Source organism: Notamacropus eugenii, chromosome 3 (genome assembly GCF_028372415.1).
Source record: "Notamacropus eugenii isolate mMacEug1 chromosome 3, mMacEug1.pri_v2, whole genome shotgun sequence".
Classification (NCBI taxonomy): Eukaryota; Metazoa; Chordata; class Mammalia; order Diprotodontia; family Macropodidae; genus Notamacropus; species Notamacropus eugenii.
This window is the reverse complement of record NC_092874.1, coordinates 298,014,414-298,025,075: the sequence shown is the minus strand read 5'-3', so window position 1 is coordinate 298,025,075 and position 10,662 is coordinate 298,014,414.

Below are 10,662 nucleotides of genomic sequence, written 5' to 3'. Positions count from 1 at the left end.
AGAAAAGCTACAGGCTTCATTTCCGGCTTCCTCCCCCTGGGGCCCAGGGTGATATTCACTCCAGCTCCAGCTTGGGGTGGGGGGCAGGCTGTCAGGCACGGATCCTCACAGTGACATTGCCATCCTTCCTGCCTTTTACTGTAGGAGGGAAGGCAGGCCTTCACACCACAGGGCTGGCCACTGGTCCCTGAAGCAAGCAGGGGCACTCACTCATCTGCAGGCTTTGGGGGTCACCAGCAGACAGTGGCAGGCTGACCCTAGCTGGCCCTCAACCCAGTTTGCTCCCTCTGCTTCTGTTCGCTTACCAGGAAGCTGGCGTCTGAGCAGCCCTGCATAGGAACCTACAGATGGGGTCTTAGTTCTTCCCCATCACAAAGGCTACTGTTTAATTCTTTACTTTGATTTTTTAATCAACAAATTCTAATTTATGCCTATGCAAATATAAATTTTCTCTGGGATCTGTGGCTTCTCCTTGTCCACCTGTTGCTCTTGAGGCCAACTTGGAGTAGTGGGGAAAAGAAGGTGGTATTCTGGTAGAAACTCCCTGGTTAAAGGGCGGCTTCCTTGCTGCTGAGTGAGGCCTGGGAGGGATTGTCCTGGGCATCGAGAGGGAGCTAAGCCCAGGCCTGGGCTGGGAGAAGCAAAGCTGGGTAAGGGAACCAGAGGAGGCTTTCTCATTTCTGCCTGCTCCTTTAAAGCTCACCCAAGGCCTCTCCTGGTCTTAATCCTCCCTCAGTGCGCCCAAATTGATGTTTTATACTTCCTTGTGTGTGTCTGCATATCCATACATAAACACACACCTATCCAGACAGACATTCCTCTGTGTGCCTGCTCCATCTTTCAGGAGCAGGACAGCTTTCTAAGGAAAAGAGCTTTGTGTCTGCCTTGGTCTCCCCCATAGCTAGCACAAGGCCTGCCACCCAGCAGACACTTTATCTGAGCATTGCTATTCACTTCAACTCAGGTGTAAAGAAAGAATATACTCTACAGCCTTCTCAACAAGGGGTCACCAGCATGCCTTTGACAGCCTCCAGCAAGGGTTAAACACGTCACAAACTGCCAGCCGTCCTCTTCCACTTTCAGACAGCTCAAGTTGTTGGGAAATTTGTCCTGAAATCAGGCTGAAATCTATCTTTGGGCATCTTCCACCCACTATTCCTCGTTCTTTCATCCTGGGTCAAGCAGAACACGCTAATCCCCCTTCCACATCACTTTTCAAATAGTAGCATTAGAGAGTGGCTACTGCGTGCCAGCCACTGTGCCGAGCACTTTACAAATATCTCCTTTGATCCACACAACAACCCTGTGAGGTAGGCACCATTTCTAGACCCATTTTGCAGATGAGGAAATGTAGGCACAGAGGTGAAATGACTTGTCCAGGGTCACACAGCTGGTAAGTATCTGAGGGAGAATTTGAACTTGGATCTTCCTGCTTCCAGGTGCAGAGTTCCATCTCCTGTGCCACCTGAAGACAGTTCTCATGGTCCTCTGACAGCTTCTCAAGGGCCTTACACCATGTTCTTGGAGCCCTTCATCCTTCTGTTCACCCTTCTCTGAATGCACCTCACCTTGGTCATTTCTTTCCCACACTGTGATGCTCTGGCCTGAACACTGCCCTCTAGCTGTGGTCTCCTCAGGACAGACTTGGGCTGACCTATTACTGACCCCCCTTCCTAGATCGTAGGCCTCTCCATGCCCCTCAGGAAGGCACTGGTCATTCCAACCATCAAGTTTAACTAGTGATTCACACAGACACTGCTATCCCCTAAAATCCCCAAATCCTTTAACAGGAGCCATGGCTGCATCACCCTCCCCCACTCATTGGTTTTTCTTTTCTAATTCTTGTTGAGGACTCTGCTTTTACCTCCACTGGATATTTTCATTTGGATAGAATCCTAAATTTTAGCTAGCTGAAACCTCCTCCATCCTATCAGTCATGTGACATCTCCACCCCTCCCTCCCAGCTCTAGCATTGGCACATTTGGACAAGCACACCTTGTGCTATTTCACTGAAGTCGTTGATAAAAATGCTGAACAAGCACGGAGAAAAGGGGAGATCCCTGGGGCAATCAGGACAATTCCCCTGAGACCTCCCAGGGAGCTGGCATCAGCTCATTAGCCAGCACTCGACAGGTAGGGCAATGTAACCCGTTAACCCTTTCCAAATCCACCTGTCATCTGAGATTCAGACTGTGCTAAAATCTGACTGCACTTTGCAGAATTGCTCTGATCCAAGCAAAGACTAGCAGCTCATCAGACACCATTTTACAAGGGATCTGGGATCTTGGCAGCGTAGGCAGGAAATGCACATTTTTATCCTGTGCAGTTCTGCCCTCCTGTCACGAAAACAAACTGCTTCGTGGACCAAAGGAGAGATAGTGCTCAGAGTCTGAAAAAGTTCTTGTTCAACTGAGGTTGGAAATGGCTTTCTTGATGGAGCAGTTCCCACCTGCTTGATGAACTCATGCACCTTATATAAAGCAGTGAACAGGAAGGGAGAGTTCAGGATTCTCTGTCCAGAGTCACTTGCCCATAATGTCTCATTGAGGCACAAAGCACAAATGGGGCAAGAACATAAAATCAGGGTTACCTAAGGGACATTTAGAATAGGCTGGAGCTCACCTTGAGATGGGAGAGAAGGGAGAGTGAGGTTAATAAACCTTTGCCTCTATGCTTCTAACTTAAGGGGGAAGTGGTGGGGGGGAAGAGTTTAAAAAGGAAAGTAAGTTAATCTGGGTCCTACAATTACCTAAAGGTAACCTGTCCAATCCAGTAGGCAGAGATGCAGAGATTTTACAGAGCTCTAGGGAGCCCAGCCTCTTTACAGGCATGACCTGGATGAAGATCCCGACCAGGAGACTGAGAAAGGGCAGTCAAACATGAAGGAAGAAAAACAGGTGAGGTTGGACTCATGAAAACCTGGAGAGAAAAGAGTGGGAAGGAGAAGAAGACCCTGGATTCAATCCTGGGTCTGTTACTCTTCTCTCTTCATTCTACTTCACTCAGTGATCTCATCAGCTGCCATGGATTGAATCACCCTCTCCATGCTCATGATTTCTCAAATCTACCTATTCTGCCTAAAACCCTGTGCTGACCTCCAGTCTTTCATCTCTCGTTGCTTTGTTGATGCCACAAATTGGATGTCGTGTAGACATTTTCAACTCAACATGTCCAAAACAGAACTCTTCATCTTCCCCCTATTCTTTCCCCTCCTACCTTCCCTATTACTGTAGAGGGCACCACCATCTTCCAGGCTCCTAACCTTGGCATCATCTTCAAATCCTAACTTCTGTCCAAGGGATTGCCAAAGATTGTCCAATTTACCTCTGCAACATCTCTTGTGGATTTCAGCATTGCAGCACCTCTCATCAGTTTCACCTCTCCAACATCCCTTGCAGATTTCACCCTTCAACATCTCTCAGATTTCATCTTTGCAGCATCTCTGATCAGTTTTACCTCTCCAACATCTCTTGTCCATTTCAGCTTTGCAACATTTGTCATCAATTTCACCTCTCCAACATCTCTTGTCCATTTCAGCTTTGCAGCACCTCTCATCAATTTCACCTCTCCAATATCTCTCACAGATTTCATCTTTACAGCATCTCTCATCGGTTTCACCTCTCCAATATGTCATGCAGATTTCACCCTTCAACATCTCTTGCAGATTTCACCTTGGCACCATCTCTCCTCAGGCTCACCTCTGCAGCATCTTTCAAAAACAGAACTTTCTTCTCTGATGCTGCCCCTACCCTAGTCCAGGCCTCATCTCCTGTGCACTGTTGTTTTCTTATGACTCACCATTTATTTTATTTGTACAAAGTAGTGAAGAATCATACCATGGCTGGGGGAAAATGATGTTTTAGGATTTAAACAAGTTCTTTCATTTTGAAACATCTCTTTTGAAGGCTTGGGACTAGTAATTTTAGCTCCAGCATCTTTGGGTTTGGACTCAGCAGGCTTCCCAGCCTTGGAATCACTGGGCTCTGTGTCCTTAGAATCGGACTTGGCTGCCGTGGGATCATACTTGGTGACCTTGATGGCAGACTTGGTGACCTTAAGGTCAGTGCGCTTTGTAGCCTTAGAGTCAGGCTTCATGATCCTGAAGCCTGGACGTTTGGTGGCAGCCCTAGGGCCTGGATGCTTAGTGGCCATCTTGTGGCCAGCGTGCTGGGCACTCGCCTCAGGGATCTTAGCCCTAAGAAGTTTGACCTCGAAGGCCTTGGTGGCTTCATGGCTTCTGCTTGGACCTTGGGAATTGTTTGGTTTTTTTGGTTTACATCTTCTTCAGCTCCTTCTTGTGTTTCTTGGCAAAGCATGTGTTTCTCAGAAACTTGGAGTTGACCCATCTCAGAGACATGTATCACCGTGACTTAGGTTTCCTGATGCCATTTCTGTGCCATTTTTGTGATTGGTTGTGGCTGGTATGGTTCTTAGACTTAGCCATCTTTACACAACAACCTTCACTAACAGGCATTCCACCCACTAGAAGAAGTCAAAGCTAGAGACAGGAAAGGTCATGCCTGCACTACTGCAGTATTTCCCGGTGGATGTGCCTCCCTCAAGTCTCTCCCTCCTCCTTCCAGTTGTCAAACTGATTTTCCTGAGGTGCAGGTCTATGCCACTCAACTCCTCAATAAACCTGTGACTCTCTATTGCCTCCAGGATCAAATACAGAATCCTCTCTGAACGAGAGTTCAAAACCCTCCCTAACCTAGCCCTCTCCTGCCTTTCCACTCATCTCCCACTTCACTCCCCACTTCTTCAATCCAGTGACACTGGCCTCCTGACTCTTCCTTGCACATGACCGTCCATCTTCCATGCTGGGAATGTTGTCCCTCCTTTTCTCTGCTTCCCTAGCTCCCTTCAAGCACCAGTTAAAATCTTACCTTCTACAAGAAGCCTCCCCCAACTCGCCTTCATTCTGTCTTCTGCTGACTTTTTCCTCTTTTTCAGTACATTCTTTGTACTCATTTTTTGCACGTTGTCTCTCTCATCAGATTGTGAGGCCCTTGAGGGCAGGCACCCTGTTTTTGTCTTTCTTTCTATTCCTACCTTTTAACACACCTGGTGCATGATAAGTATTTAATAAATATTTATTGACTGAATGATCCTATTAAAAGCTGCAGAGCGATGGATGGAGGATGAGGACTGAGAGAGGACTGAGAGAGGATCGGACAGTCAAGAAGTCACCAGTTTGGGTGGAATAATGAGGTTGGAGGCCAGACTACAGAGGGTAAAGAGAGTGAAAGAAAGGAAGTGAATGTGCCTCTTGTAGACAATGTACCCAATCAATAAACATTCCTCAATCCGGCAGAGTACATGAGGGACAGAAACATCCAAATGTGGTCAATGGTAACCTCATTTCTTACAGAAACACCAACATATCTGTTGCATTTTTAGTATTTTTGTTGTCTCCTTGGCAGTTTCGTTTTTGATATATACTCTCGGGGTGGTTCAATCTCACACCTAGATTGCTGGAAATTTAGCTTTTCCTTCCACAATTTTTCTCCGTTTTTATAAAGGCAGAGGGGATCTTTCTTCATGATCTTCCATCGCCCTAATTCAGGTTTTGGGAACGAGGTCATGTTCTAAACCTGTGTTGCCCTTGGTTGCCACATTTCTCTATTTGATAATGGGATCAGGTGGTGCTTGGCTAAATATTTTCTAGGATATTTTGACCTCCTCTAGGTGGCAATTGCTTTATGTTGATTCAATTTCTGCCCTTTCCTTCCTCTGTTTCCTACTTTTCACCACTTTTCACTTACTTGAGTGGGTCAAGTTGAAGCTATTTGGATTGCATGCCATCTTATCTTTCTCTCTAATTTGGGGGTTTTGTCCTCTGCTTTAACAAGATGATTTGACTGCAAAGATTATTCAGAAATGATTCCCACATCGATAACCAATCATTTCTTATCCATTAAGATACATTTTAGGCTGAGATTGTTTGGCATTTGCCACATCCAGGGATTTCCTACACTCATGTTTTTTGTTTTTGTGTTTTAAATTAATTTATTTATTTAACTTTTAACATTCATTTTCACAAAATTTTGTGTTCCAAATTTTCTCCCCATTTCTCCCCTTCCCCCTAAAACGCCAAGCATTCTAATTGCCCCAATCACCAGTCTGCCCTCTCTTCTTGCCCTTCCCTTGTCCCCATCTTCTCTTTTGTCCTGTAGGGAGAGATAACTTTCTATACCCCATTACCTGTATTTCTTATTTCCTAGTAGCAAGAAAAATACTTGACAGTTGTTCCTAAAACTTTGAATTCCAACTTCTCTTCATCCCTCCCTCCCCAACCATTCCCTTTGGGAAGGCAAGCAATTCACTATAGGCCATATCTGTGTAGTTTTGCAAGTGACTTCCATAATAGTCGTGTTGTGTAAGACTAACTATATTTCCCTCCATGCTATCCTGCCCCACATTGCTTCTATTCTCTCTTTTGATCCTGTCCCTCCCTAAGTGTTGACTTCAAATTGCTCCCTCCTTCCACTGCCCTCCCTTCTGTCATCCCTCCCACCCTGCTGATCCCATTCTCCCCCACTTTCCTGTATTGTAGGATAGGTTTTCATACCAAAACGAGTGTGCATTTTATTCCTTCCTTTAGTCGAATGTGATGAGAGTAAGCTTCATGTTTTTCTCTCTCCTCCCCTCTTTTTCCCTCCACTGAAAAGTCTTTTGCTTGCCTCTTTTATGAGAAATAATTTGCCCCATTCCATTTCTCCCTTTCTCCTCCTAATATATTTGTCTCTTGCTGCTTAATTTCATTTCTTTAAGATATGATCCCATCCTATTTAATTCACTCTGTGCTCTGTGTGTGTGTGCGTGCATGTGTCTGTGTGTGTGTGTGTGTGTGTGTGTGTGTGTGTGTAATCCTACCAATTCCCCAAATACTGAAAAGTTTCAAGAGTTACAAATATTGTCTTTCCATGTAGGAATGTAAACAGTTCAACTTTAGTAAGTCCCTTTGACTTCTCTTTGCTGTTTACCTTTTCATGCTTCTCTTCATTCTTGTGTTTGAAAGTCAGATTTTCTTTTCAGCTCTGGTCTTTTCATCAAGAATGCTTGAAAGTCCTCTATTTTGTTGCAAGACCATTGTTTCCCCTGAAGTATTATACTCAGTTTTGCTGGGTAGGTGATTCTTGGTTTTGGTCCTACTTCCTTTGACTTTGGGAATATCATATTCCACGCCCTTTGATCCCTTAATGTAGAAGCTGCTAGATCTTGTGTTATCCTGATTGTATTGCCACAATATTTGAATTGTTTCTTTCCAGCTGCTTGCAATATTTTCTCCTTGACCTGGGAACTCTGGAATTTGGCCACAATGTTCCTAGGAGTTTCTCTTTTTGGATGTCTTTCAGGTGGTGATGGGTGGATTCTTTCAATATTTATTTTGCCCTCTCATTCGAGAATATCAAGGCAGTTTTCCTTGATAATTTCATGAAAGATGATGTCCAGGCTCTTGTTTTGATCACGGCTTTCAGGTAGTCCCATAATTTTTAAATTGTCTCTCCTGGATCTATTTTCTAGGTCAGTGTTTTTCCAATGAGGTATTTCATGTTATCTTCCATTTGTTCATTCTTTTGGTTTTGTTTTGTGATTTCTTGGTTTCTCATAAAGTCATTAGCCTCCATCTGTTCCATTCTAATTTTGAAAGAACTATTTTCTTCAGTGAGCTTTTGGACATCCTTTTCCATTTGACTGATTCTGCTTTTTCAAGCATTCTTCTCCTCATTGGCTTTTTGAACGTCTTTTGCCAATTGAGTTAGGCTATTTTTAAAGGTGTTATTTTCTTCAGCATCTTTTTGGGTCTCTTTTAGCAAGGTGTTGACCTGCTTTTCCTGTTTTTCTTGCATCTCTCTCATTTCTCTTCCCAGTTTTCCCTCCACCTCTCTAACTTGATTTTCAAAATCCTTTTTGAGCTCTGCCATGGCCTCAGCCCATTGAATGTTGATTTTGGATGTTTGGGATACAGAAGCCTTGACTTCTATGTCTTTCCCTGATGGTAAGCCTCGTTCTTCCTCATCTGAAAGGATGGGAAGAGATATCTGTTCACCAAGAAAGTAACCTTCTCTGGTCTTATTTTTTTTCCACTTTTTGGGCATTTTCCCAACCAGTTACTTGACTCTTGGGTCCTTTGTCAAGAGTAGGGTATACTTTGAGAATCTGTGAGATCTCAGTTGCTCCAAGGTGGCACGATCAAGCATGTGCTGCTCTGGACGCAGAAAGGGATTTTTATGTCCAGAATCTTAGCAATTACGTCTCCACAGCCACCTAGCCTCCAGTTCCATCAAGTCAGCACTGGGGGCTGATTTTCAGATAAGCTGTATGGGCAGGTGTAACGGGACGAGTTAGAGCCAACCCCTATCCATTTCAGGACGCCACACTGAGAGCCTGCCTAGATAACCTAGGGGCTTGTCAGTAGGGGTGGAACTAGATGGATTTCAGGAGGAAGGGTCTCGTCTTTGTTTGCAACGTGGCAGTTCTTTGTCCTGGCTCCGGATGTCCAGTGGAGAAGACACCCATATAAGGAAAGGTGATAGGTGATAGGTTCAATGTGAAAGGTGATAGCTGATAGGTTCAACGTAAGGCTTAGGAATGTTTTACATAAAGACTACATATGCATGTGAATGAGATGAAATACACGGAGTCTTCACCACCTTTGTCTCCCGCCCCATTTCATTACTCACGAGATCAAGGCCTCTTGCTGGACAAGAGCCTTGGGTCGCGGTCAGGGGTTCCCGTAAATGGTCTAGGGGACCCCAACAGGCAGGGTCGCCATTCAGTGTGAGACAAAGACCAGCTAGGCCAGGTCCTCCACCCAGGGCTGAGGTAAGACTCAGCTCTTCAGTGCCCCCAGGGGTTTTTACGCTGTATGGGCTGCTGTGCACCCTCTGTGGCTGCTGCCTGCTGCTGGAGCTATAGGAAGGCCCTGCTCCCTTCCTGGCCAACTGAATAAACCACATCACAGATCTTTGGCGCCTGTGGGTTGAGGGATCTGAGAACCTGCTGCTGCAACTGGAGATTCCACAACTGGAAATTCCACTCCTGAGGTGTCCTCCTTCCAGAGTCTCATCATGTTGCTCCACGTCACATCAGGCGGGCAAGGCCAGGCTGGGCTCCACGCTCCGCTCAGCGTCCAGCATAAACGATGTTTCTGTGGGCCTTTCAGGTCACCGTCGGCTGAAAATCTCCTCCACTCTGTTGTTCTCCACTTGTGCTGCTCCATGATTTGTTGAGAGTCCCTCTCTACAGGTATTTTGTGGGCTGTGTGGGGAGACCCTACATAAGTGTGTTTTTCTAGTCCCCCATCTTGGCTCCGCCCCCCCACTCATGCGTTTTCATATTAACGAAAATCCATCTGTGGTCTCCCTTATCTGTGGGAAAAAAAACCCTTATAATAAATATATACAATTCAAATTCCTGCAATTAAATTTTTTTCAATTCTTCTAACTCTTCCTGAAACAAGTATTTCTGCTACATAGATGACTGAACTCTTTCCTTTCCTAATCCTAGGTTACACTTTGCAATGTCTTTTTTGCCATTTTCTCTGCCCACCTTTGCACTGAAATCACCAAATATCAAGGTGTATATTGACTTCATCTGGAGAAATCTACCGTTTTTTTTCATAGAATTTCTTGACCTCATCTTTTGCTCTGATGTTGACTCCAAAGCTCCAAGGAGGTTTTGGGAGCTGCTGTATTTGTGTTTGGCTAATGAGATCTGTAAAGTAAGTAGGCTGAATCACCTGAGTCACTTCTTGTTTGTTAGATCCAATGATATCAATCCTTTTCTTGATTTCTCAAAGAGCCTGTGAGCCATCCTTCCATTTCCTGATTTCTGTGGCTTCATTTATAGCAAAAATGTCAATATTGATACACATGCTATCCTCCAATGGAATGCTGAATAGGAATCAATGGAGAAGGATCTCACATTTAAGGAAGTGCAGTTCAACTGAAGTTCAAACTATACCCAAAGGACTATACAACTGTGTTATATGTACCCTTTGACCCAGCAATACCACTACTAGGTCTGTATTTGTGAGAGCAAAGTATTGGAAATTGAAGGGATGCTCATCGATTGGGAAATGGCTGAACAAGCTGGGGTGTATGAATGGAGTGGAATACTACTGTGCTATGAGAGTGATGAGTAGGCTGATTTCAGAAAAACCTGGAAAGGCTCACATGAACTCATGCTGAGTGAAGTGAGCAGAACTACGAGAACATTGTACACAGTAACAGCCACTTTGTGTGATAAGTAACTTTGATAGACTTCGTTCTTCTGAGAAGTACAAGGCTCTAAGACAATTCCAAAAGACTTCTTGGAAGAAATGACATCGACCTCCAGACAAAGAACTGTGAAGTCTGACTGCAGATTTAAGAGCACTATTTTTCTCTGTTTTTCTTTCTCGTTTTTCCCTTTTCTTCTGATTCTTCTTTCACAACATGACTAATGTGGAAACGCGCGTAATATGATTGTCCACATATAGCCTATATCAGAGCGTTTTCTGTCTTGGGGAAAGGGAAGGGGAGACGAAAGGAGAAAATGATTCTGGAACTCAAAACCTTATAAAAGTGAATGCTGAAAAGAAGTATTTTTTTAAATAGAAAAGAAAATGAGGTTCAAAGCTGCAATTTCATAGCCACCTTCTGCTTCCTTTTCTGA